Genomic DNA, 18,800 nt, shown 5'->3' with positions numbered 1-18,800 from the left:
TGGAGATGTTTGTAAAAGTGGACCTTTACTTTCTTGTCAGCCGCCTGCCTTCCCAGTTTCTCCTTATTTTTAGAAATATCAGTAACACTTTCGAGGACTTGGTTGAATCATCTCCTTTTCCTACCATTTCTTCAGAAGGGTGCAGATAAGGTTAACTTCCTAACCAAATAAGCATCTTTTATTTATTCACTTGGCCGTCACTTTTCAAAATTTATGTCATGTGTTGTCATTCCTTTCATCAAGTGTTAAGAGTATGCAGATTCTCTCATTGTCTACCATCTTAACTGGAAAGTCTATACTATTTTGCCATATTTTTTCTTGTTTTTTTTCTCCTTTGTCATGAGGTGGACCAGTATGTGTTTATTTATTTAAATTTTTTTCTTTAGTAAATTATTTAAAAAATTGAAAGCATGTTGAAATAAATAGATTTTACATTCTTTATTTAGGGTTGTATTATTAGCTTTGTAACACATTAGACCACAATTTCTTTTTGAACTATTTATGTAAATATTGCTACCAGATTTATTCTGGTTTTATATAAAGACATGGGACATTGAAATATTTTTAGGAGTTCTGAAAGAGTTTAAACAGCATGAAAATTATTTCTTTCTTGAAGTTTTTATTGAATGTACTGTTAAAGAAAAAATTCAACTGAGGAAAGTTTGAAGATCTAATTGTCTTTATTAAGCCATTCATGAATAGGGCAGCATTCATACAGCAAATAGAAGGGTACTCCAAAAAAACTGGACAAAAATGGAAAGTTTTTTTTTAATAGGAAAAGGGTGTGACAGAGGAGTTATTAGCAAAAGAAAAGAAAAGGATTATTTTTAGACCAAGACATCATCTTTTTTTGACTGCAGGCGTCTTATTACACAGGTTGCCACTTCTTCCTATCTAGAATGGAAAGGGTCTATGTGATAGATTACCTCATTGACGTTGACCAGAAAACACATGGCTTGATTAAGATTATATTCCTGGTAAGGTCAAATTGGCAGCTAAGTCAGGTATTATGTCTGGGTTTGGTATCATAGGGTTTAGCATCAGTGATTCCATTTTGGACCTTGGGTTTTTTTCTTGGTAGTGTGTCAGTCTGGTCCCAGTGGCCATTTCAGGTGTACATTTTGATAACTGTTTCATTATTTTTTCATGGTTATCAGTCTATTTTTGCAGCGGTTCAAGGGATAAAAAGTCCTGGATTAGTGGGTGCATAAGAAGGTAGCCTCTAATGTGCACTTAATTGAAATAAATATCACGGGGCTAAAACAGTGATGAAGATCATACTGCAAAGGAGGAATGAACAGTGGCTCCCAGATATCCATGCTTAAGGACATGTGGACTGCAAAACATTCTTTTACTAAAGTGTTCCTCAGACTGGGCAAAATGAACAGGAGAAACATTGCAGAGGTTCACAAATAAAGAACAGCTGCAATAGCAAATCCTGTTGGAGTGTTTTATTAGAGCTCGTGTGCTCCTGGCTTAGTGCTAAATGTTTCACCAAAGGAAGCAATCCATGGGTAGAAGCAATGATGCAGAATGATCAATTAACTTCCTTTCAGCGGATCAGGGTTTCACAGAATGGGCTCATATAAAAGAGGAAGCTTCGGGCAGAAAACCATGAGCTCTGGAGGCTGGCTGAATCGGAAAGGGAAAGAGGTGGTAGCAATACAATAACCTTTTCCAAGGGAGAGTCAAGCTAGACAGATTTTAGTGAATGTGAGAAGCATAGCACACATTAATTCAGAGGAAGTTTTCTTCTAAGCTTGGGCCCCTCATAAGTTATTTCTTGACTTTCTTTGAAATCTATGTAAAACTTTATATTATTCAAGTTTTTGTTTTACTTTAGACAGTATACAGGCCATGGCCACGCATAAACATATTTGTGTACTCAAGCTTCAGGGTAATACATGCAACATTTCACCAGGAACTTACAATGTTACTATTGTGTCAAGGCAGCAGCTTGGTGAGCGGTTCAGGGGAGAGGTCTCGGCCCTCCTGGAAAAAGACAGACTTGTAAGGATCCCTTATAATTGATCATTGTGCCATTCACTTTTTTGTAAATGCGGTGTTTAATCATCAGTGTGATTTGTACAGACTAGAAGTAATAGATCTGGGTAATAATGTTTTAAGATAATACTGGACTTTTTTATGCGTTCATTTTATCGATTGATTCAGTGAGGTATTTCAAAAGATGTTTCCTGAGTGCACCAACAGCATGCCAGGCACTGTTCTACTTGCTGGGGATACAGCGGCAAATAAGACAGGTAGAAACCCCCGCTTTTTAGAAAATAGTGTCTGCCCTGTACTCAGTGCCCCAGGAAGAGCCGAGAGGAAAGAATAAACACCACATCTTTGTTTTCCATAAACCTGAGCCATACTCACAAATGAGAAACTTGCTCTGCCATTGGACCAAATATGTGTGTTGTTTGACTTCCACAGTTAAAAACGTTTTATTATTCTTTGAGGGTTCACTCCCTTTCCATTGTACAGTACTCTCCATCACTATTGTATGTTCCCAACCTGCTTCTTTCATTTATTCTATCCTTTTGGCTCCTGTAGGCATTGGACGTTTAGACTTAACTCCCGAATACTTAGTTGTGGAGTAAGTAATAGTGAGGAAGAGGTTTTCTGGGCTTCAGAAAAGTGTAGGTATAGGAACCGGGGAGTTCAGGGATTTGTTTCTTAACCACAAACTGGAAGAAAAGGGAGAGGAGTGGACAGTCCGTGGGCCCCCGAGCAGTGGCAGATTTGTTTCCTGGGAGGAGGTAGCAGGAACGCAGAGGAGAATGGCTCTGTGGGGCCTTCAGTCAGGCTGCTGTAGGCGGCTCTCAGATTCCCACAGCAACAGCGTTTCCAGGAAGCAGCAGATGGGGGCTGTGGAACTAGGCCCATGCCATCCAGTGACTTATGTGGACTGATGACTTCTATTTGAAGACCCCAGAGCACTGAACTCCATGCCATGTTGGGATCTAGTCTGTTATCCCTGGACTACCCTATCACAATCTTGGGCTCAGGGGGACACTTCACAGATAAATGAGGTTGCATTTTCCCAGCTGGCATGATACTTAGATGTGGCAGTAAAGTTGAATGTGGATAATTGGGAAATTGGTGCTTTCTGTACATTTCAGCCAGTGGATTGAGATTCACACCTGTTTGCTCACTTACAGAAGGAAGATGGAGTAGAGTGGAGGGAGGGCTGGAAGGTGATCATGTTTTATAGTTCAGGACAACTTTTTCTTGTAATATGTTTTTGTTGCTATTACTTCCTGAAGGGCTTGGTCTGTGACCTCTCTTTCCCTTGTTAAGTTTTTCTTAACAATTCTTTCCTTTTTCTGCTATCTTCTTTACCTTGATACCCTTGGTTCAGTTTGACATGGAATATTTCTAAAACCACTGTTCTCCTTCACAGATTAGCCGTTAGAGTGACCCCTTGTTTCTCAGGTCTCACAGGCTCAACTCCTATCCACAGCTCTCTTCCTTGGCTCCTGTGCCTGCTCCCCCCATGCTGGCCTTCAAGCTGCTCCAAGCCGCTCCCTCTTAAAGCAGAGGTGTCCAAAGTGTGGTCATCAGACCAGGAGCCTCAGCAACCTCAGCAGCCCCTGGAGACTTGCTAGAAATGCAGATTCTTAGCCCATCCAGACCTAGTGGAATCCAGCAGTCTGCTTTTTGAACAAGCCCTCTGGGGGGGGGGGCAGGCTGGGTGCTTACTCAAGTTTGAGAAGCATGCTGGGAAAGGAAGCACTTTAAGAATGCCGTGTCCTATGGCCAGTAAAGGGAAGTCCTCTGTGGGGAAGAGTGCAGCTGTCCTTTATAAAAAACATATATGCTTAAGCACATGATTATATCCTTAAGCTGTGCTGGATAAAAATGCAGCTAGTTTTTTCTCCACTCAAACCAAAGTTTAATGTTTTGACCTGTAGACAGCTTTCCAGGAGAATCCTAAAGTTTAGAGACTTAGTTTTGTTTTTAGTCCTCCTTGCCATATTGTTTAACTTCATTGATTTTCTATTACATCGTGATGTTATTGGGTTATCTTCTTATTGCCCTCTCCCTCAAGAAAAAATAAAGAAAAAATAACTTAGTAAAAAAAAATGTGGGAAAGTTAGATGGAAATTCTTATGAAAAATGTTGCAAGAGTAATATAGGTTTTCTTTTGGTAATTATCATGCTCTTTATGAAACTCCTCATAAAAAGGTGTGCAGAAAGATGATATTTTAAAACACTGAAACCTGGAGAAATTTACTGTTTCTAACAAGAGAGTCAGTAATCAGAGGACTTTTTAGCCTCTGTGTTTCCATAACATACAAAGATTTGCTACCTATATGTTTGCATTTTCAGTCAGCAGTCTGACGTGGAGTGCCTCCCTTTCTCCCAGCCAGTCAAGGATTGATTTTGCATTACCAAGGGAAAATATAAATGTAGGTCTTTCTAAGATGACCTCAACCACAATGTGAGAAAATTGCTAAGTGTTAGAAATCTCAAGTACAGTACTGGCAGAGAGCAAAAAGATTCACAATTTGTGATGCCTAGGGTAAAATCTCTGGACTCTTTTTAATAATCAAACCAAATAAAAATGGTGGGGCCAGTGAAATCGCTATTTAAAATACAGGACTATTAAATCTCTGGGGTCATTCTTTTGAAAGAATGTCATCATTGTCAATATAGATGACAAATCACGAATCATAAACTTTCCCAGAACTAAAAATAAAATTTCCAGTAGGTCAGTTGCTGACTGAAAAAAAAAATCTGCTTCTGAATTTCCCCAGAATATTGAGTATTATTTAAAAATGCAGGTAGGATAGCACTACCTCTTTAAACATTATGGAAAAATTTTACGCCCATGTCACAGGTAGCTCATTTATGAGTGTGTCCTTTTCTTTTGTAGCAATAACCACCCACTTAGAATCATTTCCACATTGATGTGAATTGTATTTTAACTGGTGATGCTGTTTTATATTAGTATTCACTGGCTTATGTCTTCTCCCTTCATTTCTTTGAGGGAAAGGCAATATTTAGTCATCAAATTATTGTTTTAAAACCAGGGATGAGGTTGTTGGTCAGGACAGTGAGATTTCCTTTATTATCAGAATTGGTTTGTTCTGAAGCAGTTTGTCCAAAAGGAAGCCAAGTAGAAACATTCATATTTTAGTCAGGAGGAAAGTAAATATTGTTTGTTTTTTGAATAAATATACTGAAGGAAAAATAAGACATTTAAAAATCCACAGCAATTGTGTTTGTTTTTTCCTTATGAAATTTGTCAGCATGAATAATTAATTATTAGATGTTAAATCAGGTTGGATTTTCAATTTAACACCATTCCTCCCTTTTCTCTCCTTCCTTCCCCTGTTCTGCCCCTCATCCCAACCCCCCAAACCTGTACCACTTTGTTATCTGGTATATTTATTTGGAGGAAGTGAACATCATTACATTAAATATTTTGACTTACCTACTATAGGTAAATAACAGCTTGGTATGGAGATACGAAATGGAAGAAGAATGGGCCCATTTGGCTAAACAGAAGTCCAGTGCTTATGGAGCTAATTTAGTGATTTAGTGATGAAACAGATATGAACATAAAGAATTCTAACAAGGGCAGAGTGCTCTAATGAAAGTACAGATAATGGCATCATTGCATGGAACAAGAGATAATTCATACTTGTTTGTGTAAAGGAGATAGCTTTGAGCTGGACCTTACTGTATAAGTAATACTTGGTAGGTGGGGATGGAAGGAAAAACCATTCCTTGTGAAAGTAACATAGGTGGGAAACTTGGCTTTAAGCAGCAATGCATATATCATGAATTATAGTTATGGAACAATTAATAATATAAAGACAAATCAGATTACAACAGATATTCTAATAAAGAGGGGTTAAAGAAGAAAAACCAAAATGAAGTGGTTGGCAGAATGCCTGTGAGGTGGAAAGCATGGAATAGAGATGGTCAATTACAATCTCCCGCCCATCTCCTCCACCCAGTGACAATTGAACTATTGTAATTGAGAAATCTACTGTCTAAACTAGAAGCCAAAAAACAGTGAGGATAGAGCGGTGAGTTCCAGGAGCAGTGACTTCTATGAATCTTGTTATAAAACACCAAAGCATCTAAAAATATCAGGCTGTTAATTAATCAAATAATCAGTCAGTCATTATAAAGGCTCCATGTAGTATTTGTCCAAAGTAGTTCCATTAAGGTTTAACATTTCACAAGCAAAGTAGCCAGGCTACTGAAGCACATTTTAGAATTCAATGTACTGGGTATTTTTGAATCATGCAGACCCAGCCTATATAAAAAGAATCCTGGCCCGTGAATTGGCTGGAATTGTTGTTAAGCAAAAGCCATAGCACTTTGTCATGGGTTGAATTTAGTTTTCCTACCACATTTTTTTTTCAAGTGAGTCACTAGAACAACATCCTGACCCCACAATATGTTACCAACTAAAGCACATCTTTATTTTTCTCTGGTTTCTCTTTGCAGCCAAGCAAGGCTTTGGCCATATTATATTCATCAGCAAGAAATCCCCAAATACCAAGCACATACCAGCATGGGCCATGGATTTAAGACAGATTTAAATCCCAGAAGAGAGACTTAATCTCTTCCTCTTGGGCATATTCTAAAGCAGAACACCATTTCACTGACCCATGTCAGATATACCACTTGGTTTTGCAGAAATAGAAAGGGACCTGCAGCAGGTTTCATTTGTTCAGGGTGGCTGTGTAGAGAACATAAAATGGGAAATTGGCCTTTGCAGAGTGCAGAAATGAGTCTTTGCCCTTAGTGTAGTCTCGTCTAAAACTCTTAAAACCAGTGTTCCTGCTGAGGCTTATCCTGAGCGTTTATATATTAAGGTAAGATGAAACTATTTCTCTCTTTCCAAGTCAGCGTTGCTGTCTGTTTAAGAGGTCAGTAAATAATATTTACCGTTAGCAGTGAACATTGCAGTGATCAAAAACTTCGGTATGGATATTGAACAGGTGGAGACCCATTTATCATTACCTAACACTGTGGGTCTGTCTTTATACACATAGGCATGAGTAGGGTATTTTCACTGACTCAGATCCCAAATTGAAGCAACATCATCTGCACAGTGAGCTCCTGAGCAGACACTGAGGACAAAGATTGACAGGAATACCATAAGTGTTTGAACTAGGAAAGGGTGTGGCATTGCATGCACATTCACAGTTATCCCCTGAACAGCCAGGGTAGCCAGAAAAGCCTGGAGCTTGCATAAGAGCAGATGTGGGCTTTCGTTGTATTTAAAACAATAATTTTGTTCCCCTCTGAATTGAAAAATAAAAAATTCTCTGAGTCTTTAGACTGAAGGAAGGCATAAATTATAAACATGTATCCACACTATAATATCTCCTCAAGAGAGAAACTAATGGTCCAAAACAGCTTATGGTCAGAAAATGGCATTTTCACCTATACTGTTGATATAGTATTTAAATGTCTGTCATCTACTGTTTACGTCAAGCTAGAATTAAAACCCAACACCTGGAGGAGACATTCGGGACTATCCTAGGTTATTTTTTTCCAGTGTGTCATGCTCATTGTGCCTTTAAAACTTTCCTCACCTTCTGATGCTCTAGAGAATATGTTTCTTTTCATTTTCCTACTTTTAGAAAGGAGATATTCTTAACCAATGTTGGTAGGGGATATTCTTTGGAAGTCTTTTTTGGTTCATCCTCTTCTGAAATGATGGAAAAATCTGGATTCTCAAGACCCACAAAACTCAGGTAGTCCTTTGTGCTTTGCTTCCTGATCCTTTAAAAGTATAGAGTACTTACTGCTGCTCAGATGATGTAGACTTAGGTCCAAATCCTGGTACTATTTACTAATTGTGCAAACATGGGCAACTTATTGGAGAACTCATGGGTCTCCACGATTCTCTTGTGTATCTTCATATCTTTCAAGTAGATAGACTACTGACTGTCTTTGTTTCAGACTTTCTTTCAAGTACGTTTGTGTAGCGAATAACCTTTGAAGTAAAAGCTAGTGTCTCCTTTTAGAGAAAAGGTAGCCATGCTTGGTGTCCATTATAAAAATTCCTGTAAGGCCTTATAGAGTTGCTGTAACATAATCTATTGCATATGCAGGTGTTACCTGACCTTCTTGTGTTGCTTGTGGGACTTGGGGTTCAGAAAATTGGCAAAAGAAAACCTGCTACGAGTAATAGCCTTCTCTCTCTGACCCAGGAATCGTGTGCTTTCTGCAAGCATTGCTAAAATTGTGACAGGCTAACTTACCAGTTTTCAAGTAGGATAAACAAGTCAGGCCTTTGACAGTTTTTGACACTTATCTGACAGTATTAATCCTCAGTTTCCTCATCTGTAAGATAGACTTTAAAAATAATGCTGACATACTCGTAGTGATGACAGTGAGCCCAGTACTAATCACAAACTAAGTCTTAAATAAATATTTCTGTTATTATCATTTATGTGATATTTTCACCCTCTGCCTTAAATAAAGCAATTCTTATGTATAGTCTTATTTTGAAAGAAAATTTCTGTTAAAGAGTCTGCTAAAAAACATACAATCTCAAGATACCACTTTGCAAATATAGCTGCTTTTGGAGTTATTTTCTTTTATCTGTGATGACCACACTTTATCATCTCTATTTTTTTCAAAAACAGAAGGGGATCTCCAGCATGTCTCATTTGTCAATTTTTTTCCAGTATTTTATATACAACTTTGGATGGACCTACATTAAAAAATATTTTTATTTGCTTCCATGGAAATAAATGGGGAAAGGGGGAATAACTTTCTTAGCATGTTTAGCTTATGATTAAAATTTTAACTTCTAAAATAGCTTGTCTTTATTCCTCAGAAGAAGTTGGTGAAGGCACAACAGAGAAGCTGGTTTCAGCAAAACAGCTTAGCATGACCACGTGAGAGCCCAAGTCTAATGAGTGGGTCTGTAGCTGCTCTTGATATTTGAAGACAGAAAGATCTAAGTTGATCAAATACATAGATGTAGTCATGTTGCTCATTTTTAAAAAATGCCTCCTTGGATTCCTTTTGCCTACAGGGAAAAGTCACAATTTTTTTGTCCTGCTTTTATAGACTGTTACAGTTTCTTCAGCTTCACCCTGAGCATGTCCACTATAATGCTTTTACTCCTACTTCTTCAAAAGCCCTTGGGCACTTTCTGCTGTTGTTACTGAGCAGCAAGTGGGGGCCTGCTGCTTGCTGCCACCCTCTAGGCAAAATTGTGGAGGCCAAGGTTTGGTGAAAAAGGAAAGGAGTCTTTATTCAATTTTGGAATAACAGCTTTGCACATGCTTTAGTTAGTCACTTAAGCCTATCAACTAAGGCTAAAATATTTAACTCTTGAGTTTCCCCTACCATTCTCCTTGCTTGTTTTTAGTTACCTTACTTTTATAAGATTAGTTTACAAACTGAAACAACGTAAGATACAGAAGCTTTATAATTTTGGAAGAATGGCAGGCTTCTGTCTCAGAGCCTGTCCCTCTAGTATGCTAAAAGTAAAATGACCCTGCCACCCTCTGCTAGGCTAGACCAATTCTAGGGAGTTTCTTCTTCCATTACAAAAAATAATGCCCTTTGGGGAATGCAGGTGGCTGCAGCATGATCATCCAGGCATCCTTGAAGAAGAGAAAAAGAGCCAGTCTCTCCTTTTCTTTTGTTTAACTCTTCTGACCCATAATTCCATGCACTCTGGAGGCGTTCAGCTTCTCAGCCAGTCCCGTCCTGGACTGTTTACCATTGACTCAGGCACTGTCCTCCTAAGGTGCCTTCCTACTCTTCCCCAGTGATCTGATCAGAGTGAAACTCTGTATCACTATTACCTTTTTGTGTAGTATGTCTTTCTCTACCTTTTCCACCCAACAATCCCATTCATTCCTTAAGGGTCAATTTAAGTTTCTCTTTCTCTGGGAGCTTATTATCCCAGTAGAATTGGCTAATTCTGTCTCTGTCTGACTCATACCTTTAGTTAATATCGTGATGTGCTATGGCTTATTTCACCTAATGATTGCTAGTTGCTTGAGGGTAGAGGTTGTCTTACTTATTTTATGTCCTCTGTAACATGCATAGTGTCTGGTAAATTGTACACTTCTTTTTTTGTCAATGGGGCATAAAATTGGTCAGCTTTTCTGAGATTTAAGCCATACAGAGTTTCATTGGCACTTGGTTAAACTTAACCAAGTGTTTCACAACCCTGGTGGCTCATTGGGATCACATAGAGAGAGCTTTGAAAAATGACCAGTGCCTGAGAGACATTGATAGCAGCACCTGATAGCCATAGACTGGATTTACTTTAAAATGGAGTCCCAGGTTTAGGGGTAAGAGTAAGCACTTACATAACTCTTACTCTATAAGGCACTACTTCAGGAACTGTTTTAAGCACTTTATTTACATTAATTTATAAGAATTTTTTTGGAAAGCCAACATTGAGTACCACTACAGTCTGGCTAAATGGCAAGAAAATGTAATCACTGAGATTGAAGTGAAATAATGACACATAATGATAGGACTAAGCTGGATTCTTCTAGTGGAGCACATTGTTCGCTTGTTTGTTTTCTTGTTTTTGTTTTTAATTACGTAGGGGAGTAAAGAAGCAGTCCTGATGTGTATGGTGTGGTGAGTTGTGGTTAGACCAGAAAAAAACTTCAGTTGAGTGCAGGAAGAATTCAGATTGCTGAAGGAGATGTTAAACATTAAGAGTCACTTTTCTAGTTTAAGGTCCAGTTCTCATGAGACAGCACTTTATTAACCAATTTGCCATAAAAGGTTGTCTTTGCTCACTGGAGCTTTTCACTTTTGGAAAGAAATAATTTGACATGACATCTTTGCAGTTACTTAAAAGAAACCTAACATCTGGGAAAAAATAGACTATAATGATTTAAGTAAAGCAATATTATAAAAGGTTTATAAAAATGGTCCTGGGTTAAAGTAGTGAGTTTTGAACCATAAAAGGGGGATTTTGTATATCACATTAAGTTGTGAAGGGAGGCTTAGACAGTCCAGTCCTAGGCTACACCTGGACTTCCTTCCCCCATTTAAAATACCGTCCTTTGGGATACTCAGGTGGCTGCAGCACAATTATCCATGTGGCTCCAAGGAAGAGAAAGAGAAAGTCTCAGCCTCCCTGCGGTTTAAATCTTCTGGCCTGTAAATCTATGGAGCTCAGGAGGCATCCATCTTTTAAGCCAATCCTGACCTAAACTGGCAGACCTTCAGTGCCCCCTGCTGTGTCTCTGCCCAGGGGTAGGTAGGTCTGTCACACACCACACAAGCCTGTTTACCATTGCCTCGGGCAGCCTCCTCCTGTGGCCTTTCCTTTCTCCCACAGATCTTACCAGATCTCTCTGTATGTTTGGCTGAATGACAAAAATGCACAGAATGGCCTTCTACAACAAAGACTTATCTGGTCCAAAATGCCAGTAGTTCTATGTCTACTTAGAACTAGAAGCTGGACATAGCCCAAGGCACAGAAATATATGTATGTGTGTGTGTGCGTGTGTATTCAATGTCAAGTGTCAACCTTAGCACTATATTTCAGAATGTAACCTAAAGTTAATCAGCAATTAAGAGGTGGAATGACGTTTTAGAGATTCTAGATTCTTTCATATTGAAACGTACTGTTTTAACTTTTGCTTAAATAAGTGAACCCAATCCTCAGTCTATGAAATAATTTAATATTGCAAAGGATTTTGTGGTGCTCATATAATTTGTGATTGTTTTTGGTTTGGATTCACATGTGGTTAAACTACATGTTTCCATGGTTTCACTAAATTTCAGGTTTTGCTTTATGGGGTAATATTGGTAAGTGGAAGGATTGATATAAGGCAATTAGCTGTAATTTTGGAACTTTTCCTCCCTTTTTAAAGCTCTGCATATCTTGGCCTTTTATACTTTATATAAAACTACTTACAACCCAAATGATTTATAGAAAAACTCTGCAAGGTGAGGTCAGTGTGCAGTTGAAGGCCAGGGTGAAAGCCTCTGTTCTGCCATTTGTTTTTACTGTTTTGTTTGGCTATTTCCATTAAACCAGATGGATAAGTGGGGCACATATGGTGTATGAACTGGCTGGGGCTCCCAGCAGGCCTGAGTCGTGGACTCTGCGGCCTGCTGCTGTGCTTTTATGTTTGAGTTCAAAATTCTTCTTCTCATTTGTGTAGGGGCAGAGGCCAGGCCCATCTAAGCTCAGCAGGAAGCAGCTACTCTGAAATCCAGAATGCTCATCTGGAAGGAAAAGTCCTTCAGCGTGACCAAGTCCTTGTCATCTGTGATCTGGCGCTTTCTTCCTTTGTGCCACTCAGCCCCCTCTCAGAATGAGAGACTTTTATGGAAACACAATTCCTGACTCAGGCTGGTGGGTAATTCCTGTTTTGAATCCAGTTTTGGGTCTCTGGGTTCAATTTCCTTCTGGCTAGGCTTGCGGCCACTCCTGGAGGCAGAGAAACTGTTATGTGGATTTGGAAAGATCGGGAAAACAAAGGCAAACTCTGATGTTGACAGTAGGAGTCCCCTCCGGGCCAGATAGGAGGTTTAGCCTAAGACTTCTGTGCTGTGATTAGTGTTGTGGAAATCCTGGTGCTGCCTGTGGGTGAGCCACCTACCTCAGTGGGACTGTGTGGATCACGCCATTAATATAACATGTTCACTTTCACTTCTGTTATATTCGGTGATCACAGTAACTTACATTTTACACAGTGGTCCTGCATTTAGGAGGCTGCAATGGTTTTATGAGCTTATAAGTGGTCATGAGCATGGACTTTGGAATCAGAAAGACTAGTGTGACTCATGGCATCCATCACATGTTACCAGAAGAAACTTAGAAGTTATTTAACCCCATTGTATCTCAATTTCCTTGTCTAAAAATTGACATAGCAGTGCCTCTCTAACTAGATCCAATGAGATGTTGTATTGTGTTGTGGTAATAGTTACATATTCCAGTGCCAGGCTGCCTGAGACTGAATGGTCACTCTGCCATTTACTAGCTAGCTGACCTTTATTTTTTATTTGTCGTACTTTATTTTTTTTGGTTCTTTTATTTATTATTATTATTTTTAAAATATATTTTATTGATTATGCCATTACAGTTGTTCTATTCCCCCCTTCATGCCCCTCCACCCTGCACACCCCTCCTCCACCATTCCCCTCTTTTAGTTTATGACCACGTGTCTCAAGTTCTTTAGATTCTATATTTCCCATACTATTCTTGCCCTCCCCCCTGTCTATTTTCTACCTACTGTCTATGCTACTTATTCTCTGTACCTTCTCCCCCCTTCTCCTCCTCCCACTCCCCTGTTGCTAACCCTCCATGTGATCTTCATTTCTATGGTTCTGCTCCTGATCTAGCTGTCCTCTTAGTTTGCTTTTATTTTAGGTGTGGTTCTAGTAACTGTGAGTTTGCTGTCCTTTCACTGTTCATCTTTTTTATCTTCTTTTTCTTAGGTAAATCCCTTTAACATTTCATATGATAAGGGCTTGGTGATGTTGAACTCCCTGAATTTGATCTTATCTGAGAAGCACTTTATCTGCCCTTCCATTCTAAATGAAAGCTTTGCTGGATAGAGCAATCTTGGATGTAGGTCCTTGCCTTTCATGACTTAGAATACTTCTTTCCAGCCCCTTCTTGCCTGTAAGGTCTCTTTTGAAAAATCAGCTGACAGTCTGATGGGAACTCCTTTGTAGGTGACTGTCCCCTTAGCTCTTGCTGCTTCTAGGATTCTCTCCTTCATTTTAATCTTGGCTAATGTAATGATGATGTGCCTTGGTGTGTTCCTTCTTAGGTCCAACTTCTTTGGGACTCTCTGAGCTTCCTGGATTTCCTGGAAGTCTATTTTCTTTGCCAGATTGGGGAAGTTCTCTTTTATTATTTGTTCAAATAAGTTTTCCACTCGTGGCTTTTCCTCTTATCCTTCTGGTACCCCTATAATTCGGATGTTGGAGCATTTAAAGATGTCCTGAAGGTTCCTAAGCCTCTCCTCATTTTTTTGAATTCTTGTTTCTTCATCCTTTTCTGTTTGGTCATTTCTTTCCTTTTTTTGGTCCACTCCTTTGATTTGAGTCCCAGTTTCCTTTCCATTACTATTGTTTCCTGTGTATTTCCATTCATTTAGATTAGTTTAGCCTTCATATGTTCCTGTAATTTGTGACTAAAATCAACCAGTTCTGTGAGCATCCTGATCACCAGTGTTTTGAACTGTGTATCTGAAAGTTTGGCTAACTGTGTATCTGAAAGAGGGACAATAGCGGTCCCCTCTGCTGCTTCCCTCCACTGGGGCCTGCACAGTCTGTCTCACCACTCTCTCCTTCACTGGTTTATCTGTGTGGGAATGTATGACCATGGTCAGCACTCAGTGGGTCTGCCGCCGTGCACCCTCAGTGGGTCTGCCTGCTACTCCACACCTGGGATCCGCCCATAGCTGCCTGTGCACCTGGGTCGTATGCCCGGGTCGGTCCAGTGGATCTTTCCTGCCTGACCCCACTCTGCTGCTGGCTCTGCCCCTCTTACCAGTTTGGCTGAAACGTTCGTTGTTGTCAAACTTCCATATAGTTCAATTTTCTGTGGTTTGGCTGTGATTTTGTTGCTAAAACTTTATTGTTTTTAAAGTTGGTTGTGCTAGAAGGTATAGTGCTTCCACCCATGCCTCCATCTTTGCGGAAGTCTAGCTAGCTGACCTTGAACACAGTGCTTCATGTTTCTGTGCTCTGGAAATAATAATGGGATCAATTTAGAGGCTTATTGTCAGGATTAAGAGATTGCATCAGTAGAACACTTAGAATAATGTCAGATATCTTATAGTACTTAATAATAATTAAGTTATTAATGTGAAAATGAAAATACTCTTCTCAGTAGCAGAGAAAGGCTTATAAATTATGTTCATTGTATACATGCATAGCATTTATAAATGTTCTATACAGAAATTTTTTTGAAAATCCTAAAATAGTGCATTATCTGGGTAATTGCTCAGTTTTTTTATTGCACTGAAAAGTTTTCTTAGATTAATAAATGGCCAAATGTCAAATTAGATCAAGATGTCTGTTATTCTTTAAACCGAGTAAAGTTTAAGAAAAATGTACACATGCACACATATGCAGACACGCACTCATGCACACGCCATATTGCAGGTACAGACAGGAATTGTCTCTAATGAAATCAAACAATTGAAAACAGCCTGTCACAACTCAAGAGTCTTAGAAACCCTTGGCTCTAGATATCCCTTGGAATTCAAGGTCTGTTTGCCACAAGGACTCTAAATCATGTGCTGTTGGCAAGTTATACTTGTTACATTTTCTCCTTCACTGCCATTGTGCTTCTCTGCTCTGGGAGGAATCCCCACCCCTCATCTCTCCCAAACCTCCTGGGACACAGCTGTTCTAACTCTTCTGGGCTGCTCTAGCTGGGAAGTCCTGCTCATTTATGTCATCCGTATTTTAAAATACCTTAAAAGGACGGCCTATTTATTCCGATACTACAACTCAGTTCTGACAAATTTGGGTTCCCAATCCACAGCAGGCCTGCTGTTTGGTTGATATAATGATAGATTATATAAAAGGAGAAGGTTGCCCACTTTTGTGCATGTATTTTTATGAAATCAATTTGAAGAGATGAGAGAAGAAATACAAAACATGATGAAAACCAATATACTTCATATCTTTGTTATGTCAGAAAAGTTTTATTTTAAGATAAAGGGAAACACATATTGTTGAATTGATTAAAATAATTCATGGAGATAAAAATATATATGTATATTAAATCTTTAAAATCTTCTCTTGGGCCTAATTGGACTTTGGGTCATAAAAACATGTTGAAACAAATTATAAAAGTTTCAGAGGTTCTTTATATGAAAATAATTTTATGATTGTGTCACTCAGAAGGATGTTATTTAAAGTTTAGCTGACTTTTGTTGTTTTCAGTAAGCTAAAGTAAAATGAGATTGATGCCACAGATGTTTTACAATTAGTGTATCAAAATAAATACAGAATAATATACAATGTTTTACCCTATTCTTACAATACAGAATTGAAATAGTTAGCTTTTAACTTTGTGGACGTTTGGAATTTTTCCAAATAAGTAGTGGTATCACAATGAATTAGGGCATGGTCAGGAAGGAGTTTCAGGACTTCAAGACTTTCTTCAAAATAGAAAAGCATGTTTTAAATTGCTTTAGTTTTCTAGTTTATTTGGCCTGGGAAGCTTCCTGCATGTCTTGTTATAACTACCATGTTAAATTTAGTTATATGTTTATAAAATGGACAAAAAATGTTCACCACTGGCAGGTGAAAACAGGAAATAAAAATATTGACTTGGGATGTTCCCAGAGAATTAAAAATGAATGAAAGGATTATAGTTTCTAAGGCCACTGTGACTAGGAAAGTGGGCATAAGCGTCTCATTTGGCACCCAGTTGACTGCAACTCATGATGCCTATAATTTCTGGCTATGTGAGTAACATGGCAAAAGAGCTGTATTGCAGTGAAATGAAAGAAAAAGTGCCTCTTAGAGGACTTTCATTTTTAGGATCACAGAAAAATCTTCCCTTCTCTATTTTCACTCTTTTGGGAACACTGGAGCTTTTTTGGAAATGCTCAGTCTCTCATTTTGATTCCGCATTGGAACAAAACGTCGGCACACCTAGTCACTGATGACATTGTTTACCTGAGGAACAAGCTGTTTTGTGTCTAATGTGACCCCAAATAGAATAGTTGAATATGGTTGTGACACTAGCAAAAATTAATATGTCATTTGTTTAGCTTCTGAATAGAACATCGTGCTACATTATTTGGAAAGAATTTCTTCAAGAGAAAGCTGTTATTCATCGAAGGATCATTTATAGAGAGTTATGATGTATGAGACACTTTATATGTAAAGAGAGAAAAATAGTGTTTACCTTTTTAAGGAAAGTTACACTTTGATGGAATTTACTGAGAGGCAATGACTTTTCTTCCAGAAAACTATAAAGGCAATTAGCATTTTTTTGGTAGTGGTTTTCAAGATTAATAACAAAATGCATCAGGCATTTGCTCTGAATGTGTATTGATTAAGCTATAAATCACTCAGACTATGTTCATTTTGTTTGCAAGTATTGTTTGTTGAATCCTTGGTTATAGATGACATCAGGAAAATACTTTTTAAATAAATCACATTTCATGGATAAAATGGGAACTTTCAGTGCCTAGGGGAAGGTGGTGGGAGTAGAAAGTTTCAAAGGAAGCATGAGAGTAAGTCTTGGACATTCTTGAAGGCTAGGAATCTAAGAGAGACAATAAAATCCCCCTTTCACTTCTGTCTGATAAAGAGATGTTTGGGGATGCAAGAGCCTGGAGGACTTCACTTGCTTCTTTCTAGCTTCAGAGAGTGACTGTGAACACCATGCCTGACAACATTGCCAGATACCAAAATAATCAAGGTACCAGAATATATGACCCTCCAAAGAGGGCAGGATTTACTTAGAAGCCACTGGTCCCTAAAGAGTTTTCTTGATTGTGGGAAGGGGATGCCAGGGAGGAAGTGGGTCGGACTAGGTGGCTGAAGAACAGGTGGACAGAGCAGACTCCTCAGAGGATGCTGGAGTACAGGGATGATCATGTAGGAGACCGACCATTAATTTAACTCCAGATACTTTCACCCCCCTCCCATGACTGGACACGCAGGGGAAGGGAAAGCCAATTTTGAATTGATTGAGTTTATGCCTCACTTGACTAATAAAAAATTCTAGTGACTGAGGAAAAAAACTTGGAATCAACTAACAGTTTCAGTCACCCAGCAACTGAGCTCAGTTATAGAGAACTACATGTTCTTTCACACATCTGAATTTTGTCAGTTAGAAATGTTGTGCTGCCTTGGCTGGTGTGGCTCAGTTGGTCGGAGCATCACCCTGTAAACCAAAAGGTTGCAGGTTTGATTCCTGCTCAGGGCACATACCTAGGTGTGGGTTCAGTCCCCAGTTAGGATGCATATGAGAGGCAACCGACCCATGTTTCTGTCCCTCTCTCTCTTCCTCCCTTCCCCTCCCTCCAAAATCAATAAGCATGTCCTCTGGTGAGGACTAAAAATATATATACATATAGTGCTTACAATGACTGCTATGATTTCAATGAATGTTCTCTATTACCTGTGTGTTTTATGGATAAATAACTTAGGAACATTTATTTGACTCTAGGATCAGCTTCATAGATAGCAATAAACTATTTTATCAGGTCCCCTTAACAGATTATATGAAGAAAAATTAATTACCAGGTGTTGATATGCTCAGAATTACTTGTATCAGTTGTTCAGAAATATAGTGAATAATGTTTTGAATAAGATCTCCCCAAGATCAGTAAAATATCAATCACAACAGTCTTTAGGACTTTGCTTGTCAATTTCTAGAAATAATCACTTATGAGAACAGATTCGGTTTGGGAATATATATATATATATATAGTTTTTGTAGATGGTGCTGTGATATCCTAATTTTCTTCTATGTGTAAGATCATTGAAAGAGATAAAAGGTGTGTAACTAGTGACTATGTTGCAGAATTTTGATTAGAAGTTTGTCATGTGTCCATCCAATCATCAACTTTCCAACCTTTGTATTTTTTTTCATCTGAGTCAATTTTCAAATATATTCTTCCTTGGAATGTATCATATCATACCTATTGCTGAAATTCCCCAATATTATATACTGTTGCTTTTAAATTATTATTAAAATGTTGTATATTCTCATAGGGAACCTTGGATGGGTGCTGTTGCTAATAACCTACAACTGCAGGTTGAAGGGATTATATATTTTTTAAAAGGCTCTATTTACACATCTTTGACATATAATGAACTGCATATTTAAAGTG

This window comes from Artibeus jamaicensis, unplaced genomic scaffold (assembly GCF_021234435.1).
Source record: "Artibeus jamaicensis isolate MK-2021 breed Jamaican fruit bat unplaced genomic scaffold, CSHL_Jam_final contig_387, whole genome shotgun sequence".
Lineage (NCBI taxonomy): Eukaryota > Metazoa > Chordata > Mammalia > Chiroptera > Phyllostomidae > Artibeus > Artibeus jamaicensis.
The sequence above is the reverse complement of the archived record's forward strand: the minus strand, read 5'-3'. Positions refer to the sequence as shown.